We start from the raw sequence: 21883 nt of genomic DNA, 5'->3' as shown, positions 1-21883 counted from the left end.
ACTGGGAACTAGTTTAGGCACGGCGCCCTGCTTGCATTTTAAACTTGCATTGCGGCATGGGATTGAATGCTGGGCGCCATGCGTTTTCACCTTCGGCGCGAAAACTTGAAAGACTTCATCGAAGAACACTTCAAAACAAGGTCAGTTTACTTTCCAACGCTCATTATGCTCTATTTACAATTTATATTTAATTTTTTTACTGGTATGGCCATTTCTGCTCCGGTTTTCAGGTGTAAATGACTTTGCGAAGCGCCATGTGCAAAAATTTGCCTCGTTCATGGCCGCAGCTTGCCGTATTACGGCGTGGAAAAGTTCATGGTTTCAACATTTCCAAAAGGACGACTTGACGTATAACTTTGGTTGCTAGTGTGGATTAACCTCGTGCATCAGCATGGCCGCAGCTTGCCGTTTTAGGCCGTGGAAAAATTGATGGTTTCAACAATTCCAAAAGAACGACTTGACGTATAACTTTGGTTGCTAGTGTGGATTGAGAAAGAGGATCTCCTGACTTAGGAAGCATGTGAAGTTGCGAAAGGATATTCCAGGTAAAGTCTTATTTTCTTGTGTTTACGTACAGTTCTTCAATCTGGTAAGCTTATCTGTAGTCCTAAAAAGCGGTTCCTTCACAGGTCACCAAAGCGTATGTGACACAGGTTACCATGCAAGCGTGATTTAAGAGTTTGTATGGAGTTAAAATTAAATCGAAATTTAGACAACAATTTTCCCTAAAAAACCCACAAAAAATATACTTAAGGCTAAAAAAGCATACCCGGTGTATTTTGCTTTGTTTTCTATGCTTCTCAGATCTTCCAAACGCTGTTTTGAGCGGTTTATCTCTCAGCAGCTAGTCCACGTGCATCACTGTATTATGTTAATGACAAGGTAGGAAGCTACAAGTCGAATTTCAATCAAATTTGGCCTGTCATTTAAGGAGAGCACTTCGAAAACCTCGCTAAAATTTGCTTGAAACTTAAGCTCTCGCTTACCTGCCTCCAGGGCTCGAAATAACGGCCGGTCAACGGACAATGTCCGTAATGATTGGGGAGTTGACCGGTCAATCTTTCGTCTTGCCGGTCATGTTGACCGGTCACATTAAATCGCATTGAAGATGAAATAAATAAAAATTTCCATGCTATTCAGTTGTTACCAGTATGTAGCGAGTCGCTGTGTATTGTGGAACTTTCATCTGAAATCCGGGGTGAAATGCAACTAGAACCGTTGTTTACAATTCGCGCATTGAAACAGACATAGGGGTTCACACACTTCCAGTCACAAAACTATAAATATTTTTACTTTTATTAGTTAATTTATTAGTTAGTTTTTTTTTAATACACATAAGCTTATTTTCATTTCGCCGCTGTAATTTATTTTTATTGTTGACTATGAGTGCTTTATAGTGCTATTAGCTCTACGCAGCGACTTTTTTGGAAATATATAACGCCAGTTTTGCTTCATGGGCCCCTGTTTTAAGAGTTATTTATGTTATAAATTTGACCAGACAGAAACGATACATGACCGAGCTAAAATGAATTTGGCGGGTCATCGTGTCCGGAGACTCTCCGGAAATTATTTCGAGCCCTGGCCTCAACATGTGGCAAGAAGGATGATGTGCGGTCCCTCCTGGGTAGCTCATTTACGGAAGAGTTCATTTATTGAGACACAGGCCTTCATTGAAAACAAAGTTCATTTCAAATCGGGTGCCATTTTTGCCGCCGACAGAGCCGTGTCGCTGAAATGTTGGAACAAACTCACGGTCAAACCTAGGCACGAGTACTAAAATGTGCCCAGCCGGGGAAATCCACGGGAAGCTTTTGGCACGTAACAAACCACACACACCCCCTCACGGCTAAGTGCAGTTCTGTACCAGCCAACCGACCTTGTTGTGGCCTTTTTCAGTAATGCATAAAACATTATTCTGTTCATCAGTTAGCCTGCAAGATGGTATATATAATTAATTGAGCTAGGTTCGCATTAACGTGACAAGAGAATATAAATAAATATACAACTTATACCAAATTACCTCGACATATTTGCTCATCCACAAAAGGGACTACATCTTCCAGCGGATGTAAGTTAATGATTTGGAAAATTGTGAAGTCAATTCATAATAAAAAAAAAATTAATAATACAAAAGTCAATTCATATTCTCAAGAGACGTTTCTTGCTGTCACGCCAAGCACGGCTGGCTTGTACAGAACTACACTTAAGTCAATAAATGAACTCTTCCGTAAATGAGCTACCCAGGAGGGACCGCACATCATCCTTCTTGCCACATGTTGAGGCAGGTAAGCGAGAGCTTAAGTTTCAAGCAAATTTCAGCAAGGTTTTCGAAGTGCTCTCCTTAAATGACGGGCCAAATTTGATTGAAATTTGACTTGTAGTTTCCTACCTTGTCATTAACATAATACAGTGATGCACGTGGACTAGCTGCTGAGAGATAAACCGCTCAAAACAGCGTTTGGAAGCACTGAGAAGCATTGAAAACAAAGCAAAACACACCGGGTAAGCTTTTTCAGACTTAAGTATATTTTTCGTGGGTTTTTTAGGGAAAAAATTTTGTTGTCTAAATTTCGATTTAATTTTAGCTCCATACAAACTCTTAAATCACGTTTGCATGGTAACCTGTGTCACATACGCTTTGGTGACCTGTGGTTTCTTCTGTGAGTACCGGAGTACAGATGACGTAAAACAAAAAGAAACAAAAGACAGAAAACAAAACAACTCCAAACAAGACCTTACCAAAATTAATGTTGGTGTACAACAATACAAATACGATGTGAGAGGAGGGGAGGGGGGGGTACTCTTGGAGTCCTAGAGCCACCAAATTTTGTCCTTGAAGCCCATATCACAAAGCCTTTCTCTTCTTGGTGCCCAGGCAAAATGCTGACTCTGGCTGAATAGAGCCTAGGGCCCAAACGATTTTCTCCCACTTTCTTTGGTGTTCCTATCCTATTTTCTAAGCAGTTACGAAAATCTCCTGTTCCCTTGAACAGTGAGCACTTCTTATCGGCTTCCCCGAGGTAGGGGGTGAAGGACACCATAGGTGTGAGAATTAGGGAGGTTGTGTGAACTTCGCAACAAATTCAAGCACTTGAAGCTGGAGGAAATACTTGGGCTTAGATTTATGGCAAACCAACTCAGGGAAATTGCAGGGACTTTGCTTTTGCTAAAGAAAGAGGATATTGGAAGCAAATTGTCCTTTTTTGAAAACACGGCAGGCAAAAAAGAGAGGGTATGTGAATAGTTATAACTTGCAAATATATTTTTTGCCTGAAGCATTAAAGTAACCATTCAAGGAACTCAAATGAAGGTCTAATGTTAAAGTACAATGTGTTATGTTTCCAAGTAACAATATTATGAACTGAGATGATAGCATGTTCTTCATTAATCTTTGCCACTGCATTATGTATAGTTGTCATTAATCAGGACAGATTTAGAACAACTGCTTGCAGAGAGTTTAGGCCAGATGAAATAGTTCAACCAGAATGTTTGTTGCTCAAGCTTAAGCATAAATGTTCGAGGAGGTTAAAATTGATGAAGCACATAGTGATAGGTCTAATATTACCGGTAATGTGAAAGGCATTGCTTCAACAGACTAAAAAAAAAAGATGGACTGTGGTAAAACGATGTTCTTTATATAAATGTAAATATATGAAACATACATTTTGAACTGTGGATGAAAGATCAAATTGAAGAAAGATCCTTTGTTCATATATGTTTAGTTGATTGTAAAGATCTAGAACAACCTGCAGGGTGTTCAGGACAAGAAAATATAAAAGAATGATTTTTCATCACTTGCAGAATGTTTATTGCCTCCAGTATTTACAGTACTGAGCAAAAATAGTGCAAACAAATTTTGCAGAATTTTGGCTATTTTTCAACTGATATTTCTGGCAAAGTTTCGTGATTTTTCGGCCAAGATCTCGAACAGATTTTGGAGAACTGCTGAAAATTTGAGTGCATCCCTGAAAATTAGCTAATCAAAGAATGATATTTCAAGGTGATTTCATTTGTGCTGAAATGAAACTTCTTATACCTAATCTGCAATTCGTAATCTTAAAGTTTCTCTTATCAAGTTTTTATGATAATGCTTAATTTGCAAACTCGCTCGCACATGTCGCGATTGGTTTAAAATCAGCTGGTAGCTTCGCATAAAGTTGCATACATTTTTTTACGAAGATCTGGTCATTACGAAAATGGAATTTGCAAAGGCAGTTGATTAAGGTGTAAAAAAAAAAAGTAAGAAATTCCTAGGGGGTGCAAGGGGGGGGGGAATGGGAATTTCAGGGAGGTGGGAGGGGTCTTAAGTGAAAAACCTTCTGTGGTGAAGGTAATGATAGTTTCTGGAACCACACAATCAATTATTGTAAGGTCAAAGGGAGCTCACCAAATAAAAGAAGGTAAAGTCGCACAAGAGCCTAGGTGGCCCACACGGCCGGAGCTTAGCCTGGTTTCTGTAGCATGAAGCAACTAGGAGTATTGCTACTCCCCCCTGGATGGGATGCTAGTCCATCGCAGGGTTACCCCCAGCAGTATGTCGCCGGTACCCATTTATACACCTGGGTGAAGAGAGACAATGTGGAGCAAAGTTTCTCGTCTAAGGAACAACGCAGCAATGAAGAGACCAACCTGGCCTCAAACCAACGACCCTCAGATCTTCCGACCGTCCGATCAAAAGTCTGACGCGCTAACCATTACACCACTGCGCCTGAATCAAGTTTTGAGTATTGAGGCACTTAAGGAATATTTTGAGGATCTGGATGACAGGTTTTGGGGAAACCATTAATTTCTCTAACCTCAAACAAAAAGAGAGAGAGCAAGAGCAATTTTCACATGGCTCTTGCATGTAGTCTTTTCTGAGTTTGGTGGAAAGTAAAACTAAAACCAAATCAGTGGCAGTGAGTTTTCCATAAATCTGTTTCAGAACATTTCTTTCTCCCGCATATTATTTAACATATCCAGTAGTCTCTGTTACAAAATTAAAACATGCTCAAATTTTTCATATGGTACACCAATTCTTTTTAATCAAACTTCAGACTCAATGAAGCTAACTAAACAACAAGATTACAGCTTTGAGCCGCTGAAAAGGTAACACAATTGCTTTTGAAACAACCTTTCTATGCAAGCAGTACGCTGGCAGCATATGATTACACTTGATGTACATGTGCATGAAACTTTCAAATGAAAACTATGCTTTGAAAACAGCTTTTTCTTATTTAAAAATGCACAACATTTATGGTAGAATTCGACAAGGAACTTTGGAAACTTCAAAATGAATTTGAGCAGACTTTGATAGCTGCTGCAAATGTTAACACCTTTGGCGAAGTGTCACAAATTTGCATAAATATTATGGAGATCATCTCAACAGGCAATGTCACATTTTTAACATTTTCTGTCAACTGATTTCGGATTGTAACCATGTCTTCTGACAGATGACTGAATTACTTGTTCACTAAACCCAATTGGAAAGATGAAGGAAGCTAAACTACAAGATTTCTCTGTTGCTGTTTCACAAGCTGAGAATGGAAACACAATCGCTTTTAGTCCCTTGCTAAAGCAGTACACTGTGTAGAATTATGCTTGATATTACTTTAATCTTTCGAATCAAAACTTCGAAAACAGCATTTTCATAAGTAAAAACACACAACACTTTCGGCTGCAATCGGAGAGGAACCAAGAGAGCTTCAATGTGGACGTTTGCTTAGAGAGCGAACTCTTTCCTCTAGCATTACACATCACTCCAAAACAAGCACAATAGGCTGTCGCTGCAGCCATGTTATCAAACCTAAGTTGTTTACTGTAAAACAAACCAAACTGTGGCCTCAGATAAGAAGTGAAAAAGTAATCACTCGAAAAGTTCTTTGCTTCCTTGACTCAATACTTGATGCACTTGACTCAAACCTTGATACTCGAAGCTTTTGAGTTTCAAGGATCGAGTTGCGAAATTCAAGACTGTCAACTTTTGCACGGTACTGTAGCACTTCAAATATCCTGTATTTATTACAGGAGCCTCGAGTTTTTAACTACATACATGCGCGCAACCCACCCATGCCATAGATAAGGTGCAAGCGTCAGCCAAATGAATCAAATTTCTATCAAAAGTTGCGCGCACAGAACTCTGGAACGGGAAGTGCAGTGTAAAATTGCGTGAACCGAAAGTAAAAGTTAAATGCTTCCTGCAGCTTTTATTAATTTTTTTTATTTTGAAATGTTATGCAACCTACCTTGAATTTTTGCATGCATGCAACATTCAGTATGCCACTTCAATTGGAACCTTTGGAAGAAAATTATCCAGCAGAATTTTCTATATATGAAAAAATGCCTTTTTCGTTGTAAAACAAAATTTACTGGATAATTTTTTTTCATATTACCAGAGGAGAAAAAAATGGGGGCTTTCCAACAAAACAATAAAAACCATAAGTCACTGAGTTAGTTTTTGAAATAATTTGCAAAAACCTAAATTTAGAGGTCCTTTTTGTTGAGCTGTCCTGTTGCCATGGTAATTGCCATGATGTCAGAACTAGTCTTAAAACATTGTCAAATAACAGAACTACAAAGATGTATATATTATAGATTACCTACATGATCAGATACAATATTTTGTAACCTTTCATCATTTCACAAACCCGAATAACAATGAAAAACCCTTACTAGCCCCCTTGAGTGTAAGAACTTAATTGCTTTTGTTCGAGAAGGAAACTGAGATAAAAGTGACAGTAGCTTTAAGCTACATTTTAAAGGAGGGAAAGGTCGTAAAATCTTCTGACCAAGCGAATATTTGGAGCCGTGATTGTTTCAATTTGCAGCGTCCATGAATTGGATGTAAACACTTCATGACCTGCCTTATCTGTGGCTGAATGTTATCAGATCACTGAATCTTGTGTTCGGCTGCGTAAAACTTACAAGTCTCGGCAAATGAAAACAAAACAGAAAACTAGTTATAGTAAAATGATGGGAAGAATCAACAAGCACAAGAATTCCTACATGTATGTATTGATCTTTTCTCACGAAGGCTGTCGCCATGAGATAGTGTCACACAACAGCTTATTGTATTCATGTGTAATTTCCTGCGGCGAAAGTCTGCAGTTTAAATGTTTTCTGTAAAACTTTAAAGGGGCACTGTCACCTAAGTTTAGTGTCACTATGAATGGCCAAAAAACACATTTGTTTCAATGGAATCTTTAAAATAATAGTTGAGTTTTGAGAATGATGTATTATTCAGTAAGTGACACAGGCATACTCGGAAAAAAAAATCCAAGTGCTCCTATCAGGAGACGAACCTAAGACCTTCCGATTATTACCACTGAGCTACTGTTTGAGTTTGTTAACAATAACCCTACTAGTGCCCAAATTTACCTGCTCTGTTAAGAATCAAATCGGCTTCGGAGATCTTTGAACCCGTCGCGCCACGCTTTCTTCCCAAACCAAGACTGACGAGCCAGTGCGATTCAATATCTCGTGTACAGGATAGCAAGGGACAAATCTTCAAACCAACACCTTCAGCGCCACAAGGCGAACCCACAGACCAGAAAGTGCACTTCAGATTTATGGCGGAACCCAACGCATTACAGAAGAAAGATTTGTTGTTCTTTCAATTGTCTGTTATGTAACGAACATACCAGAGGTTCTTTTGCCGTGGCAAGTTTCACAGGTATTTGATGCTGTTTTTATTTTAATTAACAATTATCAACAACAGACTGACTCCAAGACTTAATATAGTTTCAGGGAAATGCTTGTTGTTACCAAGTTTAAAATGCAAGTGTAAAAAAAAGTGGGAAATGTGTTCTGTTTGTGATCACGTTTGACAATTGTCAAATACCGTGACATGTCACGCATAATCAAATCAAGTGTGAGCTAACACCAATTTGATGTTATTCCTGCCCAAAGCGTCACTCAACTAAATCTTCCAGGGAAGTTCTACCTTGAAGAGTTAGGATAGTTTCATCGAGCTTATCCAAAAATAAAAAAGAAAAAATCAAAAAAGAAGAAGATGAAATAAAGAAAAACCGAGAAAAACCCGCTGTGGAACTTTATTAGCAAAAATACCGAATCATCTTTGACTTCGAGCGTGGCTTGGTGTAAGTTTGAAGGAAATCGGCCGACCCCCATCTTTCACCTCTGCCTGGTTTTCTCAGACAATGACTCTTAAGTATTGGTTACCCCTCACTTTATTACACAGAAAATAAAAACGACAAGAGAAAAGCAACTTGAAAGTCGATTAACAAATGCGCTGCAGCTTCATTCAATGTTTAACAGTTTTGAGGTCAATGATGTGGCAAAAAGTACAAACGACAAAATAAACGCATTTTCAAAGTCAATTCATGGTGTTCTGCAGCTTCATGTACTAGAATTATCGCCGTGGAGCTTATTAAATTTTTCAGGGTGAGATTTTCCTTCGCTATGAAATGGACTGTTCATTCTTACCAATGGCGCCTGCTCCAGTCTATTCTCGTTTTTCGCTCTTTCAAAACAAATGTAGTGGCATCCGCTGCTACTGTGGCTGATCAAACTTTCACGACAAAAACCAGTCAACAATGAACCGTCAATACCCAGAAAAAGGCAGCTACTTTTGTCACAAACGGAGGGATATTTACGGCAAACTCTAAAAAACATTTCATTTTTGGCTTCGTCAAATTCAACCCATGGAAATTCTTTTTGCCAGGCTTGGTTGAATTCACGAGCACAAGCTTCTTTGTACTTTTTTGTCTTCATTGTTGTGGAGATGTTTTCCTCGTTTGATGGAGATGGTCTCTTATTGTTTTCTTTGTGCTCAATTTTCCAAAGGTTGAGCAGACTCATCGTGATGTACTTGAAGACTGACACAGATTTCGCGCTCTTTTTGAGCTGAAACAGCGTGCATGACACAGCAAGTATTCACAGAGAAACAAACATTTTAACAAGAAGTCACTTCTCAGTATTTTATTCATGCAGGTTATCGACTCCTGAACTTAGAAAGCTGAATGAAAAAAATATTGCCACGGTAAAAAATTGTTTTATTCGTCTTGTTCGACAAAATTTAGTTGTCCGAATCAAAAACCTACTCGTCTCGGACGAGCGGACAAGTGAAAGATTATTTTCCTGGTTAAATGATTGTTTTGCTTGTATGGAGTACTGGAAATGCCAGCAATTAAGTTGTTTCTCCTCTTCTTTTCATGGGATGTTTATATTGGTATACAGTATTGTGAGTCGCTGTGTTTTAGTACGTAGTGTTACCGATTTGACTTGAAAGGTTTCACATTGCATTGACTCACTTTTGCAGAACAGAGCTAGAATGTTAAAAGATTTCTATATTTTTCTGCACTTTTTCCGCGACTGATATTTGATTTTATTTTATTTGCTTGTCTTATTATTGTGATGGGAATGAATACAGTAATCTCTCCGTGGTGCTCGCAAAGATTAAATTATTTTGATGGACTTATGGTATGGAAATCAGTCTCTATGAGCTAAGAATTATCTTAGAATAAAATTTTTTCAACCATCGTATTAAAGCTTCAGTTTCTAGTTTTGACTACATTTAAAAGTTCGGCATGGTAGATTTGAAGCAGGCAAAGGAATTTCCTTGTTCACACGCGGCTGCACAGGCCAACAGCCAAGATTGGAGTTGACAATAATCCAAACTACTCTTGACCACTTTCTCTTAAAAGCTTATCCTTAAAATGAGAATATATAACAAAGAAATCCATTGTGGTCAATCCTCATCCTCATTTAATACTCCACATGGTTCCCAAGCAATAACACTTTGAGTAGTTTGTTTGTCTGAGTCGTGGCAGGGGCTTAGATCTATGACATTACTGGTGCACAGCGCTATTACCAGGGTTCCTACAGGTCCTGGAATTCCTGGAAAATACTTGAATTTTAGTCTAGCATTTTCCAGGATCGTAAAGTCCTTGAAAATGGTAGAATGTCCTGGAAAATCCTGAAAATCTGTAAACTCAATCAATAAAGTTTTCTTGAAAGACACTGAGGATCAGCCGGATGGGAAGACCAAACACTTTGAAATACTTAATGTGCATTGTGAGTCCTGGAAAAAACTTTCTGAGGGCTAGTAATGTCCTCCAAAAATACTGGAAATTTGTTTCTGAAAAAGGGTACAAACCCTGTATTACAGAAAATGCTTGCTGGCAAAGATAGTTTTTCATCGAATGTGTAACCCTTGTTAATTACTTCCCTGAAATTGGAGCATTTTGCCTTTTTTGATCACAGCATAACAGAACCAGAATCATGTTTTGTTTGAACTCAGACAATTTTTGCCGGTAAATAATTAAATAATGCAGTTATACTCTGTGCATCATAATAATTTTGGTCATAAGTTATACCATCAAAAATAGAGTAGTTTTTTGTTTAAAACGTCTTGGTAGACCTCGTAGCTCCAAAGATATCATATTTTCATCATTGCCTTTGACGGCCGGCCATAACACTAAACCATGCAACTCACTCGTAAATAAATACCCTTGCCATACTCAGCGTGTCAAAATAATTGAAGGGCTGAGAGGGTAACCAGCCTATGTGAATTTTAGCTTGCTCTTTGTTGTTTTAGCTCAGATTCACTGGAGTTTTTGCATGTTTTTATCTGCTGCTTTTTGCTTTGTTTTGTGATAAAAATGGAAATAATCATGTGCCCGTAATCATAGGTTTTTATTGGAAATGAAGCACAAAGCAGCAGATAGAACATCAAAGCAATGCAAGGCCACATACAAAAGCTCCAGTGAATCTCATCTGAAACAAAAAAATTCATAAATTTTGCCATCAAAGGTAAAGTGTTTTGTCATTGTAATCATCTTTGTAGGCCTAATAGAACCAGTTATCATATTTAAGTCATTGCCTGGATGGTCAGCCAACGTGCCGGCTCCTGTTTCAACTTGGACAATTTTCACTTGTAAAATAATATGAACAACCTTCGGTACTTGGCATGTAAATAATAACTGGCCAATGCAAAAACATACAGAAGAATAAGGGTTCTAGGGATCCATTGGTTTGCTTCAGAGCTCCATATAGCCAAAATCAGGATTTATGTCCGGGCTGCATGCTAAAAATTTCATGGCTTAGGGGCTCCAAAGTAAGAGGGCAACTTACATATATGTGAACAGTGATTCCAAATATCTGGACTTTAATATCCAAGCATACCCCCCACCCCCTTTTGGGAAATGGGAGTCTTTTATTGGGACGCTCACAACCAAAAGACATTATGTAGATCCCAGTGATCTGTTGAATCAAACCAGAGTTACACATGACAAACTAAGAAATTTTTTTAGAAAAATTTAACAAACTTGAGATCTTCGGACAGACCACTGTTTTTGTCAAAATTTACTCTTTTCTCAACATTTAGACCAAAACGTTTTCCTTCTCAAGGAACTTCTACTCAATGGCTAAGATACCTGAACAAAAAGTGAAAACAACAAATGAAAATGAAAGAGTGAGCATGAAAATTCAAAGTACCACCTGGGTTGCTGTTGCTCTCATTCAAAAATCTCAAAAGTTGAATTGTTCACATGCCTGAAAACAAATTTTCCACAAATTAATTTATTTTACAACAGATTTAATATTTGTGTAACACATTGAACAAAGTCTCTAAAGTTATTTTCTCTTTTTTTGGCAGACAAAGAAGAAAAACCAGATGGTAGACGGTAGACATTTGTGGAGAGCGGAGAGACTGGAATGGAGGACAGCAAGGACAAGAAGAATCTAGATGACTTCAAACACACATGGATTGGTTTGAATTTTATAGAGCACTGAGATTACTTTCATTGCTTAATATAATTAACTTTTTCCAAAGCTCTAGTAATTTAAATGAACTCTGACCCTGCCCAGGAGGTCTTTGAGTGTGGGGTTCAGCTGGCCTGGGGTTTTCCTCCCAGGAGCAAGTGGACGTACAGGGAGGTTTTTCACCCAGCTGTTGTTCCACAACCCCCATTCAATTTAGCTGCTGCTTTGGAAATTTTTTTTACTTTATGTTTTGATAGTTTGTCAGCCCATTACTATTTAACCAGCTACAAAGTTTTTGTCTTGCATACAGTTTCTAATTAAGCCAACATCCTATCTGATTTTTGCAATGCTTTACAATTTCTAGAATATATAATCTCTCAATTATTGAGTCATTTAATCTTAGGAGTAATGGCTCAATGAAAGCAATTTCTCTTTTTTTGTCAGTAAAATTACCCCTTACTAGGAGAAAACAAACATCATCTTCCCAATATGTAGCTGGTTAGATAATACTGAGCAGACCCAAGCTTGCCAACCATCCAAAGATGATGCAGGGCATTACATGTACCTTATTTTGTTCCATAATTCAAATTTGAACAAACCACTTTCACTGGATGTTTGGGCACTAAATTTAGCAAAGAAAAAAAATACAATTCCAATCTCAGAATGTACTCAAGTGCTGCTGAACTCGTGACTAAATCTTTCATAACTTGCAAACTTAAACAGCAGCCAACTGTCTATTTTTTAAGTAATTTTTGCTGGTTTGGTTGGCAAGTTTTTTACTCCTTCTCTTGTGAGTGTGCCGCAATCAAGTATACAAACAAGTGTCCATTTTTGTTTGATAGGAAAAAAGGTTCAAAGTTAAGAAATAAAGATCCTTTTCTTTTTCCTCCAAAAAAAAATATAATTATATAGATATGGAAAACCACCATGCTCCAGCACAGCTTTCAACTACACTCAGAGCATTCCTTTACTTTTTTAGAGGTTTTTATTTCCTACATATACTATTAACACCCTATGGCGCAAATTTGCAGAATTCATAAATTTACGCTGACTGGAAAAAAAAAAAAATTCTTCAGAGGTAATCAGTTCATGTAGTTGAAAATCACATGAAACTAAACATCAAAATCAACAGTCAATTAACATTTTCCTTTCAAAACAAAAAAAATCAGAAGGTAAAATGCTAGAAATTATCTTTCACTTGAGGTTTGTTTCAGAATTCAGCATGAAAGATTGCAGCAAAGAAAATTGGTGGATTAATTTTTTTTAACACAGAAGTGAGACACTTGTTTGTACCCAGTTGGAGGAATAAGGTCATTGTTCAGACGGAATTTGTGCTGACATTCCAATATTCTTTTTTTTTTTAGCGACAAAATTCATTCTTATCGACCAGAATGTAAATTAACATGTGTGAATTATTAAGAATTAATTAAAGAAAATTTTTCTTTAGAGAAAAAGGTTTTAAATTTGGAGCTTTTGCTTCTACTGCAGAAGCTTCATCAGAAAATGAGGTGTAAAAACATGACTTTTCATCTTTGATTTAAAAAATGAGACGAAAAGCCGTGTTTTTACACTTCATTTCACTGATGAAGCTTCTGCGATAGAAGTGAAAGTTCTGAATTTAAAACCTTATTCGCAGAAGAAAAGAATGTACACATGTTAATTTATTTTTACTGATTTAGAATATTAAATGAATACCTGACAACTGGCCTTCATTTTAATTCTTTTAATATGCTCAGAGATTTGCTAAAATCTTATTCCTCCAACTTCTGCACTAAACTTTTATTAAAAACAGTGATGGAACTGCTGAAAGGGATTTACATTTATCAGACCTTTTTCAACCTCTTAAAGAATAATTTCTTTATAATTTGTTGTGGCCAAATTGAGTGAGGCTCAAACTTCACTGAAAAGCCAAAGTGAAGTGCAAATTCTTCTGTTCAAAATCCAACTGATAGCAAGAATATTGCAAGAATTATTGTCGTGACAACCAACGAAAATTAAAAAAAGGACAAGATACCTTGAAACTCACCAATCACAAGCCTTGGACAAGGCCTTTTGAACTGACGGAACAAAACTTTTAATTGATTCTTCTAATTGAGATCAAATTACATGTTACATAACTGTTAGTTGCAATTTTGAAGTTCAGAGTTTTCCTGCAAATGCCATTATCAGTCAAAATTAATGTAAATAGCAGTGTCCATTGCTGTTTTAAATTTACATTAAATTATGACCTACATATTTCAGTCATAATCATGTTGAGCAAAAATGCACAATTTGCATTAAGCATTTAAATAAATTGGGATAGGAAGTGAGTACTGACAGTACTGAAACAATGCAGCATTTGAAATGATGGTGACGATAATTCATTCTCACTTTGAAATGACACCTCATAACATGTTACATTATTCCACACTGATGTCAGATCAGTGTTTTCATCCAATTTGTATATTCTTAGCATCACAATGACAAACAGACTCTGCTGTCGTTTCCAGTAGAAAACACTTAATGCTCAACATGATCATGATTGGGTAGTTTAATAGTTGGCCCAAGTACCATTTCACTCATTTCAAAACAAAGGAAGCAGGTTATACATATATTAAGTAATCGCTGTTATGCAAAAATGGAGCACTAGGTAACCATTTAATTTCCGTGGACACATTATTCACATTATTTTACAAATTTTCCTTTAGTTTTCATCACTTAAAATTTTTTCCTTTCCCTATAAGGGGCTTTCAGGGATAATGAAACCAATTAACCAGAAACATTTTTTTCCATATGTAGACACAATCATTCTGCTTCCTTTGATTTGTAGAACACAAGCTCATTGACACTGAAATTATTTTTAAGCTTGTATAGGTGATAGTTCTGGGAGGAAATGGTTTATTTTGGGTTTTTCATTAGACAGATATCTTTCAGCCACTTTACACAAATTATACACAATATGGAAGATGAAATTTATAATGTTGGCCTTGGTCAAAAAATGACACCTGCTAATCAAAGAAATAAACTTCAACAGTTTCATATTATTATTTCTGGCTTTTCTCTGGAAAACCTGTAAGAATTTGGGGAAAAAATTGTGGCTGAAGGATCTTTTCTAATTTTGTGTTGTCAATGAGCTTGATTTGTATCTCTAATAATTAATTTTATTGTTTTTGCTAAACTTTATTAGCAGGTAACACAAACTGGCGGCACACTCACAATCTAGCCAACCATCTCCCTGCCACTGGGTTGCGGAAACTCTGGCTCTGAGAAATTCTGTGTTTCTGGCGTCCTCTGCAATATTCCAACTGAGATTCTTGGAGGGTTTATTCTGATCGACTGATTTCTGAGGGGTGATGTGGACACTGGGAGATTCACTGTTGATTCACAAGAGGGCATGACAACATGGAGGCAGGTGAGGGTTTGTTTCCTTTGTCTTCTGGGTTTAATTCAGCTTTGCTTGGATACCACATTGCTAAATTATTGCGGGGGGAAGTTATTTGGTCGAGATGCTTGTTTCACTTCCACTGTCATGGATGAAAAACTTAGGTGTTCAAGTGACGGGGCTATGATCAGGCTACTCTGATGGATGGTGATAGGGGGGACATTAAGGGGCTGGGGATCCTGCACGCCCCTCTCTGTCGACTAACATGTAGCAATTCGGATTGATCTGGAGGCCTTGTTGAGGGGATTTTTTGCTGTTTAGCCTTGTAGTCTGTAAGCGGGGTGGGGAACTCCCCACCTTCGCCATGCTTACAGCCTACTTGCTGTGTTGCTGCCTAATCAAGTTTTTCTGCGCATTGAGCATTTTCTGCAGTCGCAAAATCCTTGCACTCCAAATTCTTAACTTCAAGCCAAAACATTTTCCAAAGTTTTTCATACAAACAATAAACAAAAGTTATTGCCCTTTTCAATTTTGTTTGTATAATCACCAAATTTTATGCCAAAATTTTTTTTATCATTTCCTTCCGATGAAAAATTTTGAACTAAAATTTACCAACCAATTTTCTTTATAATAAATAAGGTAATTGTTTGTCTCATAATGTACTCACTTAAGTGGCAGAAGATTTTGATCTACAACTTAAGTAACAACATCATGAGACAAACGATTGTTATTTATTATTGTAACCCACTGATTAACAAAACACGTCACATGGTACAAAATTAGACAGCGTTTATCAGACGATAACCGTTGTCTGATTTTTTTGACAAGAAAAAACAAAGAAAACATCACAGTTTTAGGTTTTAGATGTTTCAATCCAAACCAAAAAACTAGTCATCTTACATTGATTTTCCTGCAGTCATGCTATGGCTAGCACTGGCTTTTTTAAAGCGTGCGTGTTCAAGGAATTAATCAGAGGGTTATAGAATAAATAAACCCCTTTCTGGTTTACTGGTATATAAGCTTTGTTTCTGGGCCAACTGTTTACTTTTTTAGACAATCTTTCAGCCCTGGGCATTATCCTTTTTTTTTTTTTGGTTTTATTTTTTTTAAATATTCTCTGATACACCAGCTGCCTGATGGGGTTTATGTAGTAAAATTATTATTCTACCAAAATGATCAATTGTTATCCTTTTCACAATTTTTCTATCTAAATAAACATCTTTCAGTTTTGTTGAAAATTAACCTTTCGTCTCCAACAATAATTCTTGTAGGAACACGGATACTGTATTCATAGAACAATTTCTTGACGAATTTTGTTCAGATTCCAGGACCCCAGGTACACAATACACGAAACCTACACCTTTCAAGTGTTCGTGTTCATGTATAGTGTTTGGGCAGCCTGTGACCAGATGAAATTGACAGGGAAATGCACTATGACTTCATGTGACATAACAGTTTAAAGAATTCAGTTGGTGCTACCTTGGTTCTTTATTATTATTACTATTTTTTATTAAAAAAGAAACAAAAACAAAACAAAATGCTTATAGATGTACTGTTGTCTAATGATGTCACAGTCCAAATCTCTTTCTCGAATTATTAATAATTCATGAAACAAACAGGAAATCATTGCCGTGAAGGCGGTTTGGGAAATGTGATCTAAATTATCATAAATTTTGGTAAACGTTTTGTTTGAATTTTTCTAAGAATTATTAATGGTTTGAGAAGCTATGTCAAACACTCGAAAGAGTTTCATCCGATTTCCTCTTGGGTTTGGAAATCGGATGAAACTCTTCCTTTGTTTGATATATGATTCCAGAAAATTGATTTGCAATAAGTTAGGGTAGCCTAACTTTTCATTTCTTTAAAATAAATTGGCTTAGGAAATCGTAACAATACATTTCTTTTCACGGCCCGCACTAAATTATGCATGCTTACAAATTTTGTTTACAAAAAATGCATTCAAAAACATGACAGCTTTCATAACATTTTTTGACTTCGAATGCCGCAGACCGTTTTATGACCAAGAATTCTAGGTTCAAGAAACAAAAGACGAATTGAAAAAAAAAAACTTTTAGTACCATTCGGCCAACCATTTTGAATTCTTCGATTGCTTTTCGTCACCGCAAATTAGCATATTAGCATAATATTGCACGTGCTTTTACGTCATCCGAAGCTGTGTGCATAATTAATTCATTTCGCCGTTTCGAATGACTCTTAAAACCGTAAATAGTTTTTGTCAAAATGCCGTTGTTTGCCTTTTGTTTCACACCCTATGTTGAGACAACTTTCAAATAAACCGAGTTTTACCGCAGGTTAGCGAACATCAAAAATTTAACCAGAAAAAATTTACGTCGGCTTTCCTTTACAATTTAGCGCTTTCACGCATTAATTTTTTTTCTGCTTGGATTTTGCGACTAAATGTCGGGATTAGGGGCGGCAACTTTCGCTTTTGGCAGCTTCACAGAAAGAACTACCCTCCACGAGACTTTATGTACTCTTTGATTTGCTATATGACAAGGTGCGGCCGGGGAAATGGTAGACGGCACGCTGAACCGGCCTCGTCCTCCTCCTCTTATGATGAAATGCCTTGCCCTTGAACAGCGACACTTATTTTTTTTCACCCAAGACAGTGGAAGATTTGAAACCAAACAATGAATTTGGGGAAAATTTTATTCTATTTTACCGAATGGCCAAATTATGAAACAAGCATATTTCAACCACTTTCAAACTGATTGGCACTTAAACAAAAATTTAGGAATTGTGGTATCCAGGCTAAGTTGGATTGGACTCTAGAGGGCAGGGAAGCAAACCCTCATCAGCTTCGCTGTTGTCATGTCCTCTTGTGGATCAACAGGGAATCTCCCAGTGTTCACATCACCCCTTAGAAATTATGAGATCAGATAAAACTTGACAAGATTACAAAGTTGGAATATTTAATGAGGACAAAAGAACACAGAACAACTCAGACCAGAGCAGAAGCAACCCAAAAGGCAGGGGGGTGGTTGGCTAGATTTTTTATTTATTTATTTATTTTTTTTTACAACTGTTTTAAACAAAATAAACTCTTTTTCACTGCAAACTCAGTGTGTGTTGTTTTTGTCTACAACAATGATAGTGAACCAAGCACGGTTAAGATTACACTAAACCTTTTTGGCCATGTTATGCACAAAGACCCATAAGTGCTTAGCTTTAGAGTAAAATATCCAAAGCTGTACATCATTTTAAAGCCTAAAGAATGGACAAACGAAGAAATGAAACTTCTTTACCACAAAAACTGTACCCACTACAAGACCTTAAGTGCAACTTTACTGACGTTTATAAACGTGAACTACCCACGCGACCACTTCACTCTACTGAACATCCAGTGGCTGCAAAATGTTTAGGAGGTTTTGACCCCTAAAACCGTGTCTGGGATTTAGAGTCTGCTTCTGTTTTGAATTTACAAGCTCAGACGTAAAAAAATAGCAGACAGAAATCACAAATCAAACTTAAAGTCACTTTAACTTTGTTTTGAAAACAGCTGTCAAAAATCAGTGACAGAGTTTTCAAAACAACGTAAAAGCTACTTGAAGTTTGAAGATTGATTTCTGACTGCGATTTTTTGCATTTGAGGTTATAATTTCAAAACTAAAACAAACTTCAAAAATCCCTGACAGTTTTAGTGGCCAATACCTACCAAACATCTTGCAATCACCGGATGTTAAGCTAAGTGAAATGGTTGCACAGTTAATTCACATTTATATACCTCAGTAAATTTGCACTTAAGGTCTTGTAGTGGGTACAGCTTTGAGCTAAGAAGTTTGATTTCTTACATTTCTCCATTCTTTTAGCTTTAAAAATAATGATGTACAGCTTTCAATACTTTACCCTAAAGCTGGGCGCTTACGGTTCTATGTACATAACGCAGTCAAAATGGTTTAGTGTAACCTGAAGTGTCTATATGGCCCATGACTATTTGTTTACTTGACATCTCCACAATGTGTAGACAAGTGTCCCACCTAAATTGAAAGGCTCAGTGCATAACAAAATGATGGAAGCTATACTGAATTGTCAAAATGCATCAAAATCAGACTGGCTTGGGGCACTTGCCTACAGATCACAGACAAATCAAGAAAAAGAATAGCCATCGGACATGTAGACACTTAAAGCCTTTGGGATGGCTACATAACTATCAATGCTGGGCTGCTAACAAGAGACACTCTGGCCCCAGTTGATCATAGAGCAGATAACTTTATCCAGCAGATACACTACTATCTAGCAGACAAAACATACTCCAACTAACACATTTTATCCACTGGGTGGATGTTATCCACTCTGAACAACTGTGACCAGGTCTTCATGTCCGATGTAAGCATGTTACAGCCTGGCAATGATTACATAACCAGTCCTATTTTAATAATGAGCAGATTGATAAAATTAATGTTATCAAAAGACATCCTTACATCAAAATTTAATTGTAAAACATTTTCTGTTTTTTTCTGTCTTGGATCTCAAGCTGCCAGGCACTGATTTCAGTTGAAATACTTTTGTTGTTATCAAAACAATAATTCCCAGCTGAGGATTTCCATTACTCCTTTTGCCTGTTTCCATGGCAATACTGTGATATCTAAACAGAGTCCTTACATATTTTGCTTGTGACAAAGTAATTTCCTGAATTTTTACCAAAAAATTGTAAACAAATTACTTCATTCAAATTCTCCACACATCCTGCTCATGGTTTGATAATACCTTCACTAATCCTGAATAAATTGTTTCAAATGTTGAACTGAATATTTTTATCCAACAAAAGCCTCACTTGACATAAGAAAATAATGGTTTTTAAAAACGTTCCAGTATTCTTATTCATTTCCTTAAATTGTTTAAACTACAAATGGTTATGCATTAGACTCAATTTGTTTGGGATTCCTGTGTCAACAACATACAATCAGAAGACTTATTGAGTTAAAGAAAATTGGCTTTCAAGCTATAGTCCAAGTCATCACCACAATAAATTCTTCATGGAGTTTATTGCTCAGCTTAATTTTTTCCAAAGTTTTCGTCCAACTAAGTTTTTCTGACATTTTGGTTCCAGAATTGTTGGAAAAACAGAGTCAGTTTACTTCTTGTTTATGAGGCTTGACAAGTTTGATTGCATCTTTTGAATTTAGGAAAGACCTTCTCCAAACATGCTTTGATTTTCAAGGTCACATAGCGATGAAAATAATATATATATTTAGCCAAGCCTAAAAGCGGAGCTCCACAATAGAAGTCTGCTTATTGTATGAACGTAATAACCTTATGAGTTCCTCATCAATTCTGCAGCTATACAGTACATTTTTAATGCATACGCAGCTAACTGCTCATCAACAATAACAATGTAAAACAGAGGGCAAAATTACTGAATGGTGATTTGTTGTAACAGAGGACAGTTTTTCGTAATTTTCCTTTCACCGAGGGCAAAATTACTTACTCCTGATTGGTCGAGCGGCGAAAATACTCGCTCCTGATTGGCTGAGCACGACAGTTTTACATTTTGTTGGTTTCTGCATTTTGTGTCCAAAAAAAAACCAAGTTCTTTGAGGTTCTTTCGAAGTTCGACTCTTAAAGCCGGGTTCTTTGTACCAAAAATACATGGAAATCAAGTGCTGCAGCGTTGAGGGAAATTCCTAAAGGTTAATTTTGGTGTCTCTCACAAGAAACAGCAAAAGATTATTTGTGTCAAAAACTAAAGACTTGGATTGGATTGATTTTATTTTGTTTGGTTGAGAAACTGAAATCAGACATGGCGTCCAAGTGCTTTCAACGAACGATAACCGAGCATGAAAGTGTCCTTTTGATGGGAGGAGGGAGCAGGAAGAAATTACTCCGCAAGTTCCTTCTTTGGATCCATCGTTTGCTATTTTAGTATCGCTCTATGTTCATGTGATTTCCAAGCGGTAGGAAGCTTCACAGCGCAGGTGAACAATTAATTGATGCCTAACATTTGATTTATCGTTGTTAGTTTGCTCCTGGATTAAACTTGTATTCTCTCTTAATTACATGTGTTTAATGGGAACTGTTCTCGTCGGTTTTGTTTGTTTTGTACCCTACGAAAAAATAAAATAATTTGTTCATTGGTTTGCTTGCACCTTCGATGAGTGTTTTACTGACTGTTTTACGAAGTAACTTGATAGTTTTAGCAACATTTTGCCCTCTGTGTTATTAAAGCGGAATTCACATGGCTCAAAATGATATTTTGTTTTTATTACTGTTTTTAGTTTTTAAGATGATCGAGGCAAAATGGTTTGTGAACAGCCAACGCGCACTACCGGCACTGTCACTGCCTAGTAAATTTTGCTTATCAAGAAGGCCGTACGCTATAAACCTCAGAGAAAATGGATACACTAACCAAAAAACACACTTCAAATATATCTTTGAGTAATAAATGAAAAAAGCACTGTGATAATTCATAGAGATTGTCAGAAATATATGCGAGAAAAACTTGTCAGTAGTTTATGCCAACGATACAATGTTGGGAGACGTTTGTTTGACTGACTATTTTAGCTCAGAATCAATTTTTTTTAAATGAAGCAAAATGGAATGAGATTAGAAAATAAAACTCCAAGGGAAATAACGAACATGGACCGGAAAATGAGCTCAAAAGGCTGCTCTGAGGTTAAACAAGTTGCAGTGTCAACACTACAAGAAAAAAATATCTTGCAAAAACAGCAAAGTTTTGTCAACAAAATCACATCAATATACTCGCCTCTTTGGAGAATAACCAGTCCTTTTATTCGATTGATGATTTTTTCGTTCGTTTACAACGTTGAGGTTCACTTCAAGAGGAAAAATCCATCGAAT

At 36.8% G+C, this 21883-nt stretch overlaps 1 long non-coding RNA gene across 1 annotated transcript; it reads left to right on the top strand.

Moving 5' to 3' along the window:
- The first annotated feature begins 38 nt into the window (after positions 1-38).
- Positions 39-16824, top strand: LOC146452345 (uncharacterized). Its single transcript, XR_014859774.1, has 3 exons — positions 39-140; positions 231-550; positions 11603-16824. It is a non-coding gene; the product is annotated as an uncharacterized LOC146452345 (long non-coding RNA).
- Positions 16825-21883: the final 5059 nt, after the last annotated feature.

The sequence above is a fragment of the Pavona decussata genome, unplaced genomic scaffold (assembly GCF_977016875.1).
Source record: "Pavona decussata unplaced genomic scaffold, jaPavDecu1.1 SCAFFOLD_371, whole genome shotgun sequence".
Taxonomy (NCBI): Eukaryota; Metazoa; Cnidaria; class Anthozoa; order Scleractinia; family Agariciidae; genus Pavona; species Pavona decussata.
This window is presented reverse-complemented; position numbering and strand designations above follow the sequence as displayed.